Source organism: Chiloscyllium punctatum, chromosome 17, assembly GCF_047496795.1.
Source record: "Chiloscyllium punctatum isolate Juve2018m chromosome 17, sChiPun1.3, whole genome shotgun sequence".
NCBI classification, from domain to species: Eukaryota; Metazoa; Chordata; class Chondrichthyes; order Orectolobiformes; family Hemiscylliidae; genus Chiloscyllium; species Chiloscyllium punctatum.
Window position 1 is genome coordinate 54,678,183 of NC_092755.1, and position 17,108 is coordinate 54,695,290.

Here is a 17,108-nt window from a genome sequence, read left to right on the forward strand (position 1 = left end):
TGTAGATTTATATTTAAGGATTGGGTGGCTGAGTATTTGAAGTTTTCAGTTGATCAGAGATGACCAGCGCTGTTTTGCAAATGGTAGGCCACACTTGACCAAAGATTGTCTCATTCACTGCTTCTAATGAGAGAAAAAAAAAAGTGAACTGGGGAATGTACATCAATTGTACATGTGGATTTCCAAAACACATTTGATAAAATTGCAGTTTCTATTTTACAAAACACCACTAACTTAGGTTGAGGCTCACAGTTTTGATGTCAAACACTAATTAGGTTAGAAAATGACTGAGAAGCATGAGACAGTATGTATAATGACATTTATTCTACATACAGGACATTAGCAACATTCTATGAAAGGTCTACATTATTAAATTTAGATGATACAACAGAAAGCCACATATCTAACTTTTATGCTAAGATAAAGCTAACATTAGAAAATCACAAAAATACTGACTTGATTAAAAAGTGAATGAAATCCACTTCCAACAGTATTGCCTAATGTGGGGACATGGTAGGTCAGTCACTATACACATAAGGAAAATAGAGCAGGATACAGCACATGGACACCAGATCTTAAGCAAAATAAACTGACCTTGGAAGAACAGTATTGATTTAGAATGATACTGAGACTTCAAGTTTTAAATTACAAGGACAGACTTAACAAATTAGTCTTTGCGAGAATTCAGAAAAAGGAAGGATGATTTAATCCAAGTTCTCAAGATATGAAAGGAATAAATAGAAGAAACTATATTAGGAAATTTATAATATTATATCTTTGGGAAGACAATGGCCTAGTGGTATTATTATTGGACTGTTAAGCCAGAGATCCAAGTAAATAGCTGGGTGACCAGGTTTGAATCCCACCAGGTTGGCTGGTAGAATTTGAATTTAATACAAATCTGGAATTAAGAGTTTGACGATGACCATGAAAACATAGTCAATTGTCATCCGGTCCACTAATGTCCTTTATGGAAGGAAACTGCCACCCTTACCTGGTCTGTGACTCCAGACTCTCAGCAATGTAGTTGACTCTCATCTAGCCTCTGAGCCAATAAATACTGGTCTAGCCAGCGACACTCATCCCATGAATGAATACAACAGAATCAAGATCTTTCAGAATTAAAATTAGGGGGAAGATAATCATACAGTAGTAATGCCATTGGACTGGTAATTCAGAAACCTAGGCTAATGTTCTGGAGACATGGGTTCAAATCTCACCATATGAGATGAACTAAAATTTCAATTTAATAAAAAAGTAAAAGTAAAATCTATCCTAATGGCAACCACTGTCAATGGCCACAAGATTTTCCTTTCTTACCTGGTCTGGCCAGATATGGTTGACTCTTAACTGGCACTCTGGGCAATAAATTCTAGCCCAACCAAACAATAAATTGCTCCTTGACAAATGACAATTGATGCCAGATCAATGCATTTTAACACAAAACTAATTGTCATCTAAAAGCAGTAAGGATTGTGGAAAATCAGATTTGTAAAACTGCCACAATTTAGTCAAGTGGCAGTACAGGTTCAAATCCAGGTCACAAATCAAAGAGTCAGAGTACTTTTTAGGATTCAAAAGACTTCCAAAACCAAAAGACATTCTGAGCAAGCTGTGCAGTCTCAATATCCAACATGCAGGTTGCAATCGGCCCTGGTCAATCAATCTCTGACAATTATCTCACCACCTGCCACTCACGTGACAGTGAGGCAAAGAATAGGGAGAGAGTGCAGTTGAACACGTGGCTGCAAGGATGGTGTAGGAGGGAGGGCTTCAGATATTTGGACAATTGGACTGCATTCTGGGGAAGGTGGGACCTGTACAAACAGGACGGGTTGCACCTGAACCAGAAGGGCACCAATATCCTGGGGGGGTAGGTTTGCTAGCACTCTTCGGGGGGGGGGGGGGGGGGGGGGGGGTTTAAACTAATTTGGCAGGGGGATGGGATCCGGACTTGTAGTCCAGCTAGTAAGCTAGCTGTGTGTCAGGATGCCCAAGACTGTAGGGAGGCTGTGAAGAAAGTAGCACTGACAGGGAATACTTGCGGACACAGAGATGGGCTCAAGTGCGTATACTTCAACGCAAGGAATATCAGAAATAAGGTGGGTGAACTTAAGGCGTGGATCGGTACCTGGGACTACGATGTTGTAGCCATCACGGAAACGTGGATAGATGAGGGACAGGAATGGCTGTTGGAGGTTCCTGGTTACAGATGTTTCAGTAAGATTAGGGAGGGTGGTAAAAAAAGAGGGGGGTGGCATTGCTAATTAGAAATGGTATAATGGCTGCAGAAAGGAAGTTTGAGGGGAATCTGCCTCTGGAGGTAGTATGGGCTGAAGTCAGAAATAGGAAAAGTGCAGTCACCTTGTTGGGTGTTTACTATAGGCCCCCCAATAGCAGCAGAGATGTGGAGAAACAGATTGGGAAACAGATTTTGGAAAGGTGCAGAAGCCACAGGGACGTAGTCATGGGTGACTTCAACTTCCCAAATATTGATTGGAAGCTCTTTAGATCAAGTAGATTGGATGGGGCGGTGTTTGTGCAGTGTGTCCAGGAAGCTTTTCTAACGCAGTATGTAGATTGTCCAACCAGAGGGGAGGCCATATTGGATTTGGTACTCGGTAATGAACCTGGACAAGTGGTGGACTTGTTAGTGGGTGAACATTTTGGTGATGGTGACCACAATTCTGTGACTTTCACCTTGGTTATGGAGAGAGATAGGTGCGCACAACAAGGTAGATTTTACAATTGGGGGAAGGGAAATTACGACGCTGTAAGACAGGATTTGAGGAGCATACGTTGGGAGCATAGGCTGTCAGGGAAGGATGTGGTGGAAATGTGGAACTTTTTCAAGGAGCAGATACGACGTGTCCTTGATATGTATGTACCTATCAGGCAGGAAAGAAATGGTCGTGTGAGGGAGCCTTGGTTGACGAGGGAGGTTGAATGTCTAGTAAAGAGGAAGAAGGAGGCTTACATAAGGTTGAGGAAACAGGGTTCAGACAGAGCAGTGGAGGGATACAGGATAGCCAGGAGGGACCTGAAGAAAGGGATTAGGAGAGCTAAGAGGGGGCATGAAAAATCCTTGGCGGATAAGATCAAGGATAACCCCAAGGCATTTTATGCGTATGTGAGAAACCTGAGAATGACGAGAACGAGGGTAGGTCCGATCAAGGACAGTAGTGGGAGACTGTGTATTGAGTCGGAAGAGATAGGAGAGGTCTTGAACAAGTACTTCTCTTCAGTATTTACGAACGAGAGGGACCGTATTTTTGAAGAGGAGAGTGTGAAACGGACTGTTAAGCTAGAAGAGATACTTGTTAGGAAGGAAGATGTGTTGGACATTTTGAACAACTTGAGGATACACAAGTCACCCGGGCCTGACGGGATATATCCTAGGATTATGTGGGAAGCAAGAGAGGACATTGCAGTACCGTTGGCAATGATCTTCTTGTCTTCACTGTCAACGGCGGTGGTACCAGGGGACTGGAGAGTAGCGAATGTTGTGCCCCTGTTCAAAAAAGGGAATAGGGATAACCCCCGGGAATTACAGGCCAGTTAGTCTTACTTCTGTGGTAGGCAAAGTAATGGAAAGGGTACTGAGGGATAGGATTTATGAGTATCTGGAAAGACACTGCTTGAATAGGGACAGCCAGCACGGATTTGTGAAGGGTAGGTCTTGCCTTACAAGTCTTATTGAATTCTTCGAGGAGGTGACCAAGCATGTGGATGAGGGTAGAGCAGTGGATGTCATGTACATGGATTTTAGTAAGGCATTTGATAAGGTTCCCCATGGTAGGCTTATGCGAAAAGTCAGGAGGCATGGGATAGAGGGAAATTTGGCCAATTGGATAGAAAACTGGCTAACCGGTCGAAGTCAGAGAGTGGTGGTAGATGGTAAATATTCAGCCTGGAGCCCAGTTACAAGTGGAGTTCCGCAGGGATCAGTTCTGGGTCCTCTGCTGTTTGTAATTTTTATTAATGACTTGGACGAGGGAGTCGAAGGGTGGGTCAGTAAATTTGCAGATGATACGAAGATAGGTGGAGTTGTGGACAGTGAGGAGGGCATTTGTCGTTTGCAAAGGGACTTAGATATGATGCAGAGCTGGGCTGAGGAGTGGTAGATGGAATTCAACCCTGCCAAGTGTGAGGTTGTCCATTTTGGAAGAACAAATAAGAATGCGGAATACAGGGTTAATGGTAGGGTTCTTAGTCAGGTGGAGGAACAGAGGGATCTTGGGGTCTATGTACATAGATCTTTGAAAGTTGCCACTCAGGTGGATAGAGTTTGTAAGAAGGCCTATGGTGTATTATCGTTCATTAGGAGAGGGATTGAATTCAAGAGTCGTGAAGTGATGTTGCAGCTGTACAGGACTTTGGTTAGGCCACAGTTGGAGTGCTGTGTGCAGTTCTGGACGCCTCACTTTAGGAAAGATGTGGAAGCTTTGGAGAGGGTGCAGAGAAGATTTACCAGGATGTTGCCTGGAATGGAGAATAGGTCGTACGAGGATAGGTTGAGAGTTCTCGGCCTTTTCTCGTTGGAACGGCGAAGGATGAGGGGTGACTTGATAGAGGTTTATAAGATGATCAGAGGAATAGATAGAGTAGACAGTCAGAAACTTTTCCCCCGGGTACAACAGAGTGTTACAAGGGGACATAAATTTAAGGTGAAGGGTGGAAGGTATGGGGGAGATGTCAGGGGTGGGTTCTTTACCCAGAGAGTGGTGGGGGCATGGAATGTGCTGCCCGTGGGAGTGGTAGAGTCAGAATCATTGGCGACCTTTAAGCGGCATTTGGATAGGTACATGGATGGGTGCTTAATCTAGGATAGAAGTTCGGCACAACATCGTGGGCCGAAGGGCCTGTTCTGTGCTGTCTTGTTCTATGTTCTATGTTCTACACCCATGTGCACGTTGATCGTCACATTGCCACATGATTTCTGCTGCCAAATGCCAAGCAGCTACAGAAAAGCGCCGGCTTTGCCAGCTTGTTGTATCAGGTTTTGGTTTTGCAAGGTAAAGTAAGCTTGTGGTGGGATGCAAAACAAATGAATAAGAACTATACTAGGAAATGATGTGTGATATTGTAGTACTATAAATATAGGACTGAAGAGGCTACATCACATCCATACAGACTTTCGACAAGAGCAGCTCAGCTAGTCCCACACCTCTGCCCAATCTTTGCCGTTCTGCAGCCTTTTCTTCTTCAACTACTTATTTAAATAGGTAGACGCAGGAAGAAGAAGAAGAAATTTGGAGAAAGCAGCTGCATTTGACATTCAATATCCATGCAACGCAAGCTGAACAGGGTTGCAGAAACAAATCATGACCAGAGCTGAGCATCTACACTTGAAAGCAGCAGTAACATTCTGGGTGTTCCAGAAGTGTGGATCCTGAAGCCTATCTGCAGCGTGGCCAACAGCACAGCGACATCATTAATTGCAAGGTAAAGTAACAATGAGTGACAAACCTGGACCATATAAAAAGAAACCAAAACTGAACAATTCCTATGCAGAATGGGAAAAGAATTTCTGTTCACAAGTGCAAAAAGGTAATGAGTGCATTAAATGTCACCGAAGTACATTGATAAGTAGATAGGTGAATTTGGAATGACACCGTACAACCATTAGGATAGCATACTATTCAAGAGAATCTTCAGACAAACAAAGTTGACGAACTGAACAGAGTTTTGGAAGTTCAAGTTTTTGTCCCTAAATCAGTATAAAGTAAGGCCTGCAGCAAAGCATCATTTCATGTTTACAATTTCTGAAAAACAAAAAAAAAAACCACTCAGTTGAGGAATTAAAGCTATATGACAATGGCTGCTGACTCTTCACACAAAGATTATAAAAGCATAGAAAAATAATGGTAATCCAAAACATGTCACTCAGCGCTTCCACAGGAGCAAGGAGAGTTAAATGTTTGTCTTCAGAATTTTTCAGCATCTACAGCAGGACCTGATATACTGTAAGTGCTTCTTGCAACCTTTTGATGGATCCACTGGCATGACCAACCCAGCAGTTTGTAAAAGAAGGTAACTAAAGACATATCATATATCTTTCTGTAAGGAGATGTTTTACAATATATGTTAATGATATAGAAGATGGTATTAGCAATAACATTAGCAAATTTGCTAATGATACAAAGCTGGGTGCCAGGGTGAAATGTGATAAGGATGTTAGGAGATTACAGGGTGACCTGGACAAGTTAGGTGAGTGGACAGATGCAGTTTAATGTGGATAAATGAATGGTTATCCAGTTTGGTGGCAAGAACAGGAAGGCAGATCACTACCTAAATGGAATCAATTTAGGTAAAGGGGCAGTACAGATAGATCTGGGTGTTCTTGTCCACCAGTCAATGAAGGTAAGCATGCAGGTACAGCAGGTAGTGAAGAAGGCTAATAGCATGCTGGCCTTCATAACAAGAGGAATTGAGTATAGAAGCAAAGAGGTTCTTCTGCAGCTGTAAATGGCCCTGGCGAGACCACAGCTGGAGTACTGTGTGCAGTTCTGGTCTCCAAAAGTTGAGGAAAGACATTCTGGCTATTGAGGGAGTGCAGCATAGGTTCACGAGGGCAATTCCTGGAATGGCGGGATTATCTTACACGCAAAGACTGGAGCGACTGGGCTTGTATACCCTTGAGTTTAGAAGACTGAGAGGGGATCTGATTGAGACATATAAGATTATTAAAGGATTGGACACTGGTGGCAGGAAACATGTTTCCGCTGACGGGTGAAGGCTGAACCAGAGGACACAGCTTAAAAATACGGGGTAGACCATTTAGGACAGAGATGAGGAGAAACTTCTTCACCCAGAGTGTGGTGGCTGTGTGGAATGCTCTGCCCCAGAGGGCAGCGGAGGCCCAGTCTCTGGATTTATTTAAGAAAAAGAGTTGGGATAGAGCTCTCAGGGATAGTGGAATCAAGGGTTATGGAGATGAAGCAGGAACAGGATACTGATTAAGGATGATCAGCCATGATCATATTTAATGGTGGTGCAGGCTCGAAGGGCGGAACGGCCTACTCCTGCACTATTGTCTATTGAAAGAACACAAGGGGTTAGGATGTCTAAAGCAAATTCAAAACGTGCTTGAAAAAAAATCAATTTCAAGAATCTGGCTTCCATCACATGATGTGCACCAACCATTTTTTTTTTAAAATAGATATTTTTATTAGAAATTTAACATTTTTACAAGTTTACAAAAATAAACAAAACTCTCAAGTAAAAACATTCATATACAATTAAATCTTAAATATATAATAACCAAAATTTAACAAAAGAAAAATACTGAGAAAAATAAACAAAACTCAACTACTAATCTAACCTACAACTAACCAGAGTGTATATTTAAGTCTCTTACATTATTCAAATAAGTGGAAGAGAAAAAAAAACAGCAGATAACAGAAATTGGATAGTGAAATACATGCTCGGAATGTGTTAACATCAAATGTAACAAAACCCGTACTCGTGCGGGATTCCTCTCCCAAGGGGCCCCGGACCAGCCAGGTTCGTAATCTCAATTAAATCGAAGCCCTTGTTAGGATAGCCGAAATATCTGTATTCATATAATTCAAGAAGGGCTGCCATATTTTATAAAATAATTCAGTCTTTCAGTGCATCATATTTGTAAGGAAGTCAAGGGGCATACATTCCATAATTAATCTGTGCCAATTTGAAAGTCCAGGGGGGCCCTCAGCCACCCAATTTACCAAAATATTTTTCCTTGCACAGAAAGAGAGAATAGAAAATAGTCTCTTCCCATGCATGTCCAGGGAGGATAAGTTCAAAAAGCCCAAGAAGGAGAGATACGGGGTCCACTTTAATTTCCGTTCCTAAAATTTCTGTCAGGGTACTTGCTACTTTAGTCCAATATCTGCGGATCTTATGACAGGTCCATAGACAATGTACAAGAGTGCCCACCTCTATTTTACATTTGGGACACACTGGAGATGCCCCTGCCTTAAATTTTGCCAATCAATCTGGTGCTATATGGGCCCTACGAAGTATCTTCATCTGGATAGCCTGAGTTCTGTTACAGATGGTGATTCTTCTGGCGTTTTCCCAAATGTCATTCCACGTTTCTATAGAGATTTCTAGTCCCAATTCCTAATCCCATGTTTTAAGCAGATTGTCCATATGTCCCGATACTTCATCATGTAGTAAATGAAATAGTACTGATGGAGGATACCCCCATTGGTCGTAGTACTCTACATTCTCTATCTGATTTATAAAGACTATCTAATTACGTATTCTTCTTCTTTATATAGTCTCGAATTTGGAAGTATTGATAGAGGTCTCCATTAGGTAATCCGAATTTCTGACGCAGCTGTTCAAAAGACATCAAGACCCCACCTTTAAATAGGTCCCCTAGACATGAGATACCCCTGGATCTCCAGTTTAAAAGTGGCGTCTGTAAACCCCGGTTGGAATCCCCATGCTCCCACTATCGGCGCATAGGGGGATGTTTTATGTGAGTTGCCCCCATTTTGCCGCATTATATTCCAAGCTTTAATTGTATTTAGTATTATAGGGTTTTTACAGTAATCCGTAATGATTTTCCTCTTGTCTGAAAATAAAAAGGTTAATAAGTGGGCATTTTACTTGAGAAGCCTCGATGTCCAGCCAGATTGATTGCGGATCAAACAAGACCCAATCAGCTATGTAACTTAATACGGAACTTAACTGATATTTCCTAAAATCTGGGAAGTCCAATCCTCCCCTTGCCTGTGGGAGCTGTAGCTTCTTCAGCTTAATGAGGGGCCGTCTATGATTCCAGATAAAGGAACCCAACCAGCCATATAATTTACGTAATGCCAGCCTCGGCAGCATCACCGGAAGCATTCTCATAGGATATAGGAGACGGGGCAGGACATTCATTTTAATTAGTGCTATTCTACCCAGCCAGGAAATTGGAAGGTCTCCCCATCGCTGGAGGTCCTGCCTTATCCTTTCCAGTAAATGCACAAAGTTAGCCTTATACAACTGACCAAATACTGGGGTAATAAAAATGCCTAAATATAAGAAACCCTCCGGGACCAAGGAAAGGGAAAATGGGATCCATCCATTAAGTGGGGTATCATAGCAAGGCCACTCATTGGCATAGCCTCCAATTTTGAGAAATGAATTTTACAGCCTGAGAATGCGCTAAATGTATTAATAACTTGGATTAAGCGAGGTACTGACATCAGAGGATTACTGAGGAATAGAAGAATGTCATCTGCATACAGGGTAATTTTATGTTTACCTGTACCAATCCTCAGGGCCATTATATTAGGATCAGCCCGTATAGCTTCTGCTAGTGGCTCAACTATTAGCGTAAATAACAATGGCGAGAGAGGACATCCCTGACGGCAGCCCCGACCCACACTGAAGCTATCCGAACCTAATCCATTGGTAACCACAACTGCTTTGGGATCACGATACAATGTTGGGACCCATTTGGTAAACACCTTTCCAATGTGTAAAACAAATATGACCATTCAACCCTATCAAATGCCTTTTCCGCATCTAATGAAAGTACTGCTCCTGGTATCTTTCCCTGATGGCAGGCTTGAATCATATTCAAAACCCTTCTAATATTATTGGATGATCTACGGCCCTTAATACACCCCGTCTGATCCTCCTTTATGATATATGGCAGTACCCTTTCTAGTCTCAATGCTAACGTTTTAGAAAGGATTTTAAAATCTACATTTAGCAAGGATATTGGTCTGTATGATGTACAATCTTCTGGATCCTTTCCTTTAAGGGTAAGAGAGATATTTGCCTCTTTCAGCGAAGGCGGGAGACAGCCCTGACTGTATGCATAGTTATACATGCCCATAAGTGGACCAGCCAATATTTCTGTAAATTCTTTATAGAATTCAGCTTGAAAACCATCTGGGCCAGGTGCCTTACTGCTCTGAAGTTGCCTGATTGTGTCAAGTATTTCTTGGACTGTTAGGGGAGCATTTAAGACCGCTACCTGTTCTGGAGTTAGGCCCGGAAAGGTCAAATTTTTAAAAAATGATTGCATCCTCCTGGTCCTGTCTTCACAATCCTGTGATTTATATAAATCAGAATAAAATTTTCTAAAGATTGCATTAATCTTTTTATGATGAGTCAAAATACCCGTACTTTCCTTGATAGACGTGATAGTTTGAGGGGCCTTTTCTCTTTGCTAAGTATCTATCCGGTTTGTCGCCATATATTCATATAACCTTTGTTTTGCAAATAATATTTCCCGCTTAGCCGTTTGGGTATGCGTAGTGTTTAGAGCTGTCCTAAGGGCCGGAATCCTTTGCAATTTAATAGAAGATCTGTCAGCGTATGCAGTTTCAGCTGCTTTTAAGCGAGCTTCGAGCAGACGCTGTTGTTCTCCCTTTAATTTTTTCTGGGTCGCTGAGTAGGAGATGATCAAATCTCACGCATAAGCTTTGATGGTCTCCCATATCATTGATGGGTTGCTAGCTGTACCTAAATTAATTTCTAAACAAGTTTTAAATTCTCGAGAAAAGTACTTTACAAATTTACAGTCTTTCATTAGGAAGGGGTCCATACGACAATGCCAAGGGGATGTCCCATTATTTCTCGCCTCGGTTTCCATATATACAGCAGCATGGTAGGAAATTACTATACTACCTATTTTACAGGATGATATGGAATTTTAAAAAAAATCGAGGGGGCAAAAAACATATCAATTCTGGTATGGCATTTATCTGGATTGGAGTAAAAAGAAAAATCTCTGCCCTGTGGATGAAGACATCTCCATACATCTACTAATCCTAATTCTTTGTTCAGATCCACCAATTGTCTAGATCTGGGAGATACTCCTGCAGTACTCTTGGGAATCCTATTTATTTCTGGATCCATAATACAATTAAAGTCTCTCCCTATAATTGTATGACGGGCACCAAGAGCCATCAATTTTGAGAAGGCTTCCGTTATAAATTTAAAGGGGTGTGCCGGGGGGTGGGCAGGCAGTACAAATTTAAAATCCCATATCCTTCTCCATTTATAAGGGCTTTAATCAGAATATATCGTCCAGATTCGTCTTTTATCCGATTTAGGATTTTGGGAAATTCTTCCGAATAAGAATAACAACTCCCCTACTTTTTGAGCTAAAAGAAGAAAAAATAAAGGCCTGATCAAATCCATCATGTCGTAATTTCAAATGTTCTTTATCCAACAGATGTGTCTCCTGTAGGAGAGCTATATCAACTCTTTCTTTCTTAAGATTTGATAATATTTTCTTCCTTTTGACTGGCAAATTACTCTCCTTGACATTCCAGGTGCACCACTTAACCGACTGATCAACCATAATCATCCGGGCAAATCCAAGACTCCTCGGGAGGGGAAACCCTATCCAAAACATCCCAAGCATAGAGCATATAAAATACACAAAAATAAAGGCTCTCTAATACACTCTCAACAGTATAACAAAAAAAAAATAAAATGTATAGAACGTATTTAAATGGAGATTTTCCCCCTTGTTCCCAAGGGGCGTCACTTCCTTTCCAAAGGTCCATTGTGTCCTCTCCCAACCACTGCGCCACCCTTGACCCAGGCGCTCCTCAATAGGATGAGGAGAATTCAGATATAATACAAAGCTAGAGTTAACAGTGAGCACCCTACCCCCACCCACACCTGGATATATTTGGTAATGTTAAAACCATGTATAAACATATATAACTATAAAATTACAACCTCAGCAAATAATTAATACAAAATAGCAAGGGAAAAACAATCCTGCTCCTAGAGACAGAGGTAAAATAGAATAAGATATACACACACACACAGAGTTAAATAGAGAACAAATAAATAAATAAATCCCTCTCCTCCTCCCCCCCCCCCCCAAGATAATATTAAACAGTAAGGTAAGAAAAAAGAAAAAAAAAGGGGGGGGGGAAGATATAAACCGGAGTGGGGGAAAGGCAAACCAACATCCATTGTCTCTTACAATTTATCTAAGAGAGTCCAAAAATTCCTTAGCCTTTTCTGGCGATCCGAAGTTATACACGGATCCTTCATGGTTAAAGCGTAGCGTCGCTGGGTAGCGTAAGGAGTACTGAATACTTAAGTCCCTTAAACACTTCTTCGCCTCATCGAATGCCTTCCTCTTTCGGACCAGAGCTGGGGAAAAGTCCTGGAATAACATGATCTTGGATCCTTTATAGATCATGGCTTGGGAATCTTTTCCAAGATTTCTAGAGGCTTCTAGGAGTATCTGCTTCTCCCTATAGCTCTGCAGCCGGAACAGGACCAGGCGAGGGCACTGGTTCGAGCCAGGCCTGCGTATTGCGACCCGGTAGGCCCATTCCACCCTTACCTGGCCTGATCCAGCCTCCAGATTTAAAAGCTGTGGCAGCCACTGGTCGAGAAACGCTGTAAGCTGGCCTTCCTCTTCCCGTTCAGGAAGGCCCAGCAAACGAATATTTTTTCAACGACCTTGATTATCGAGGTCATCAATATGACTCTCTAAGGTCCGGACTCGCTGTTCGAGAGTCCGGACCTGATCCACGGCCGATTGCGCTGTAGTTTCAGAGGTCGCGGCCTTTAGCTCCGCCCCTCCGACTCGGCGCTCGATTTCTTTAATGTCTCGGTCGTGCTTTTGCAGCGCGGCCGAGAGTGAGTCTCATCGACTTCGGGATTCTTCAATGAAAGCGTCGATCTTCGCATCGAGTTTAGAGATCATTTCCATGAGGCTTGCCACTGTAGGTAAGTCCCCCGGGGCGGCTGCCTCTGCTGCAGCTGGAGAGGGTGGGGGAGGGGTTCCTGCTTGCTGAGAGCTGCGGGCTCCCCTCCCTTTGGTCATTTTTGCTGAAGATTAAATTGTTTAAATTCAACACTGAGCAACTAAGTAAATTAAACAGTTATTTTAAATGATTTGGTGAGTGTGGTGGGGGTGGGTGACCCACTTTGCCCAAGTCTTGGGAGGAGCACTGTAGACTCAGACTTGCTGGGTCGCCGCCATCTTGGATCCACGTGCACCAGCCTTACTGTCACAGCTGGAGCCTTTGTTGGATTTTGCATAGATTATCCCAATTTCTCCTCCTGTCAATTACCACTGTATGATCCACCAGCAATCAATAGCAAGCAAAACTGTGGACTTTTCTCATATTAAAAACAGTTAAGATTGTAAATTCAATTCAAGCAACAGCCATTCATCACCTCAATTAATTGCTTTCTTAACTAACTCAATTTTGCCTGCAGGGAACTAATCCATCACATTGAAGTAGAGGGAAGGTCCTGCAAAAACTTTTTTTTTGTCTTCCTCCCACCAGACTGCCACCTCCTGTGGTATGTGACTGACATCTTCCTAACAATTCTCTCTCTCAGTCTAGGGGTAAGATCTGATGCCTGAAACTGTCACTCATTAAAATCAAGGAAGAGTGCAGCAAGTTTTCAAACAATAGGTGGTTGCTTAACTTCAGGTTATTTACAGGTATAACATCAGAACTGCAAACTACATTGAAAGGATAGAGACTGAGCACATATGTCCAGTGGTGAGAGTGCATTTAAACTGAAACTGAGTTTGTGATTCTCTTAAATTTAAAAATAAATCAATACTTCCTAGGTCCAGAGAACGTACTGGGAAAAAAAAAGACATCCAGACAAAGAAAAATTGTTTCACCCAGAAAGCATCTATCCACACCTGAGGAAATTAGCAATGGAATTCAAAACAGGGGATTTCTGGGTTTAAATGTAATGGAAAATATTATGTTAGTCTCAAGTCCATTACTTCAAAATAGATGGTGGTGGTTTGGCTACCAAATTCCATAAGGTGTTTAATTTACAAAGAAGGGTTATATGGAGATAATTACATATGATGAATCAGAAGTCAGGTCATTTTCGCAGACTCAGAACAACACCTATTTCCATTCTTCACTTTTAAAAAAAAGCTGACTTTGCTGTTTCTCTGAATTATTTGGTGCTGTTCGCCCATGTGAAGATAATCAAGCCTAAGTATCACACTTACATTTCAGATATCTACTTGACGCACAGTATACAACTAGCATTCTCAAACTATTATCCAGTCTTTAAAGCACTAGTAGATAACGTGTAGTCACAAGTGTCATACCAAAACTTGGTGAGAGGTTGACAAATTAAACAATTATTTTATTTAGCTTTAGAAAGCACTAAAAAGTTACTATTGTCTTTTTTTAGGGTTAGACTTAAATTCTAAAGTGATTCTGTGCTTCAAAAGATTGGGGACCACTGCTGCAGAATGAGACTAAAAGTTATCAAGGAATATAGACAAAGAGATCAGCCTTGATCTTATTAAGTGGAGAAGATCCGATGGGCCAAATCACTCTCCCAGCACCTAATTCGATTAGCGTCTAGGGACACAGCATGGAAACTGGCCATTCAGTCCGACCAGTCCCTGCCAACCATAATCCCAAACTAAACTACTCCCATATTCCTCAAAACATTTTTCATTCATGTACTTATCTAAATGTCTTTTAGATGTTGTTATAATTGTACCTGCATCCACCACTTCCTCTGGCAGTTCATACCACACACAAGGCACATTCTTTATGCAGAGAGTGGTAAGGGAGTGGAATGCCCTACCTGGTAATGTAGTCAACTCAGCCATATTACGGAGATTTCAACAATCCTTGGATAAACACATGGATGATGATGGGATAGTGTAGAGGGGACAAGCTGAGAATAGTTCACAGGTCAGCACAACATAGAGGGCCGAAGGACTTGTTCTGCACTATATTGTTCTATGACTCACTAAAGATTTTACTCATGTCTTTTTTAAACCTTTCGCCTCACCTTAAAAATAAGCCCACTCATTCTGAAATTCCCCACCCTATGGAAAAGACAACTGCCATTCACCTTATCTATACATCATGATTTTATAAACCTCTGTAAGGTCACCTCTCAACCTCCTAGCCTGTCCTTATAACTGACTACCTGGTGCAGAGGTGCATACTCGATAGGCTTATTAATTGGGTTTCTGCCCTGTAACATGGAACTTCAATCGATTTGAGGTCTATTCTTCATAATAAAACATTTACAACGTTAACGTTAAACATTACAAGTATGTGCAGAACACAGGAGGTTCATACCCTTGGACCAGAAGGCTCATACTCAACTCCTAACTGGACCAGAGGTGTTACATTTTTTTTTAAAAAACAGGCTGGTTAGATTTTTTAAAAATAAGGAATATAAGACCCTCGTTCTGAAAGGCGAGACTACATTATGTGCATTAGTTGCAACACAATCAAGTTATCCGACATAAACACTGATCCATAACAGTCCCTCTTGGGTCAAAGCATCGAGAAAATGGTTTAAAGATGATCAAACGTGATTTTAAATAAAAAACGGCGTGCTGCCGACCTCTAATACTCTATGGGATCAGTACGGCCTTGTAAACTACTTGTTACAAATGGCCCTATCACTGGCACCGTGGACACCTCCTGGCGTTTGGCTTTTGTCTGTTCTAGACGTTTCTCACCTTTTCGACCCTTACGCTGTCAAAGCAGGTACAAGACCATCTATAACGCTGCGACCGGAAGGTACTGCAATAACCCACGGCCGGTTTACACCTCGGGCTGCTCCATCCGGGGGCAGTCTGCCAGGATGCAAAAAAAACGCTGGGCTGTCACATCGCCGAGAGTGTGGACAGGCTTCTGCCTACGGTGCGCCAGAAAACGGCCCGAGGGCAGATCTCTTACGAATGCACCAAGGAACTGATGAAAATTCACAGCCACTCCCGTTACAAGCGCGCTAGGGGGGGGGGGGGGGGGGACAAAAACGTGACGCACGCGAAATAATCGTTTCAGATCGTTGCTGGTCCACGGTATTAATTACTCACGGTTGCACTGACAGCTCGGACACATCTACATGACATACGCAGGAGCTGGAAGTGGGGTGCTGCAAAAAGCGCAGCAGGTCAGGCAGCATCCGAGCAGCAGCAGCAGGAGCAGGAGGGTCAATGTTTCAGGCATGAGCCCTGCTTCAGGAAGGAGCAGGGTGGGCCCAGCGGGCTGAGGTAGGGAGGAGGGACGTTGGGTGGGAGGAGGGTGACAGGCCGGTGGGGGGGGGAGAGAGGGGGGGGGAGAGAGAGGGGGGGGGGGGGGGGAGAGGGAGAGAGGGGGGGGGGGGGGGAGAGGGAGAGAGGGGGGGGGGGGGGGAGAGGGAGAGAGGGGGGGGGGGGGAAAGAGAGGGGGGGGGGGGAAGAGGGGGGAAGAAGATTGCAGGTTAGGAAGGCGGTGCTGAGTTCGAGGGGTTGGACTGAGATTGGGGAGGGGAAGTGAGGAAGCTGGAGAAATTCATCCCGGGTGGTTGGAGGGTCCCTAGGCGGCAGATGAGGCGCTCTTCCTCCAGCCGTCGTGTGGTCAGGGTCTGGCGGTGGAGGAGGCCGAGGACCTGCATGTCCTCGGGGGGGGGGGGGGGGGGGTGGTTGGTCGGTCCGGGTGTCCCAGAGGTGTTCCCTGAAGTAGGCCGCCTGTCTCCCCAATATATACACACACACACACACACCGGGCTATGTCAGAGGACACATGGACGAACTGATGGAGCTGCAGGAGGAGGAGGGCGCGCGGCGCGCGGCGGGAGCGGGCGGACAGGCGCGAGCAGCAACGACCCCCCCCCCCAACTCCCGCGCGCCTGTCCCCGAGAGTCCCTGAAGCCAGCACGAGGGCTCAACGGTCAACTAACCGACCTCCAATCACCACGACATCGCCTCGCGGGTTTTGTTTGTTTCTCCCGCTCCCTCCTCCGTTTTCAGCTCCTCCTCCTCCTCCTCCTCCCCTTCCTCTCTCACTCACTCACTTTGTTGACCTACCTGGACGTGCAAGGTTCCGTCACGTTCCTTTCCGCGCCCGCTCTGCCTCGCCGTTTTCGCCTCCACCGCCACGTCATGGCGTCACCGCGGCAACAAACCGAGACGCAGTCTAACAATCGGGCGCCTCACGCACGCGCAGAAGCAAAGCCAGCGGGGCGCTTCCCCTCCCCCTAAAATCGCCATCTTTTTTAGGGGCGGAAAGGCCAACATCGGCGCATGACGGCGTGACAAGTAACACTTAAAGCGCTGATGGCATTGACAATGGCTGCTTGGTTGGGCTTTGATCATCTGCCTGATTGTCTGTCTGTAAGAAGCTTTTAAAATTTAAGTT

The 17,108-nt window shown here is 43.7% G+C and overlaps 1 protein-coding gene across 6 annotated transcripts in view; it reads right to left on the reverse strand.

Annotated features, from left to right (window-relative positions):
- ccdc117 (coiled-coil domain containing 117) overlaps nucleotides 1-16,892 on the reverse strand; it is a 47,325-nt gene extending 30,433 nt beyond the window's left edge. For 3 of the 6 annotated variants that reach the window (XM_072587189.1, XM_072587185.1, XM_072587190.1), the window contains exons 1-2: nucleotides 16,778-16,892; nucleotides 15,446-15,562 (exon numbers count right to left, since the gene is read on the reverse strand). The gene's annotated coding sequence lies outside the window, so the exon portion shown is untranslated. Of the gene's footprint in view, nucleotides 1-15,445; nucleotides 15,563-15,805; nucleotides 15,919-16,654; nucleotides 16,673-16,777 lie in introns of those variants that run through there. The other 3 variants (XM_072587187.1, XM_072587186.1, XM_072587188.1) reach the window with 3 other exon arrangements.
- Between the last annotated feature and the right edge of the window lie 216 nt (nucleotides 16,893-17,108).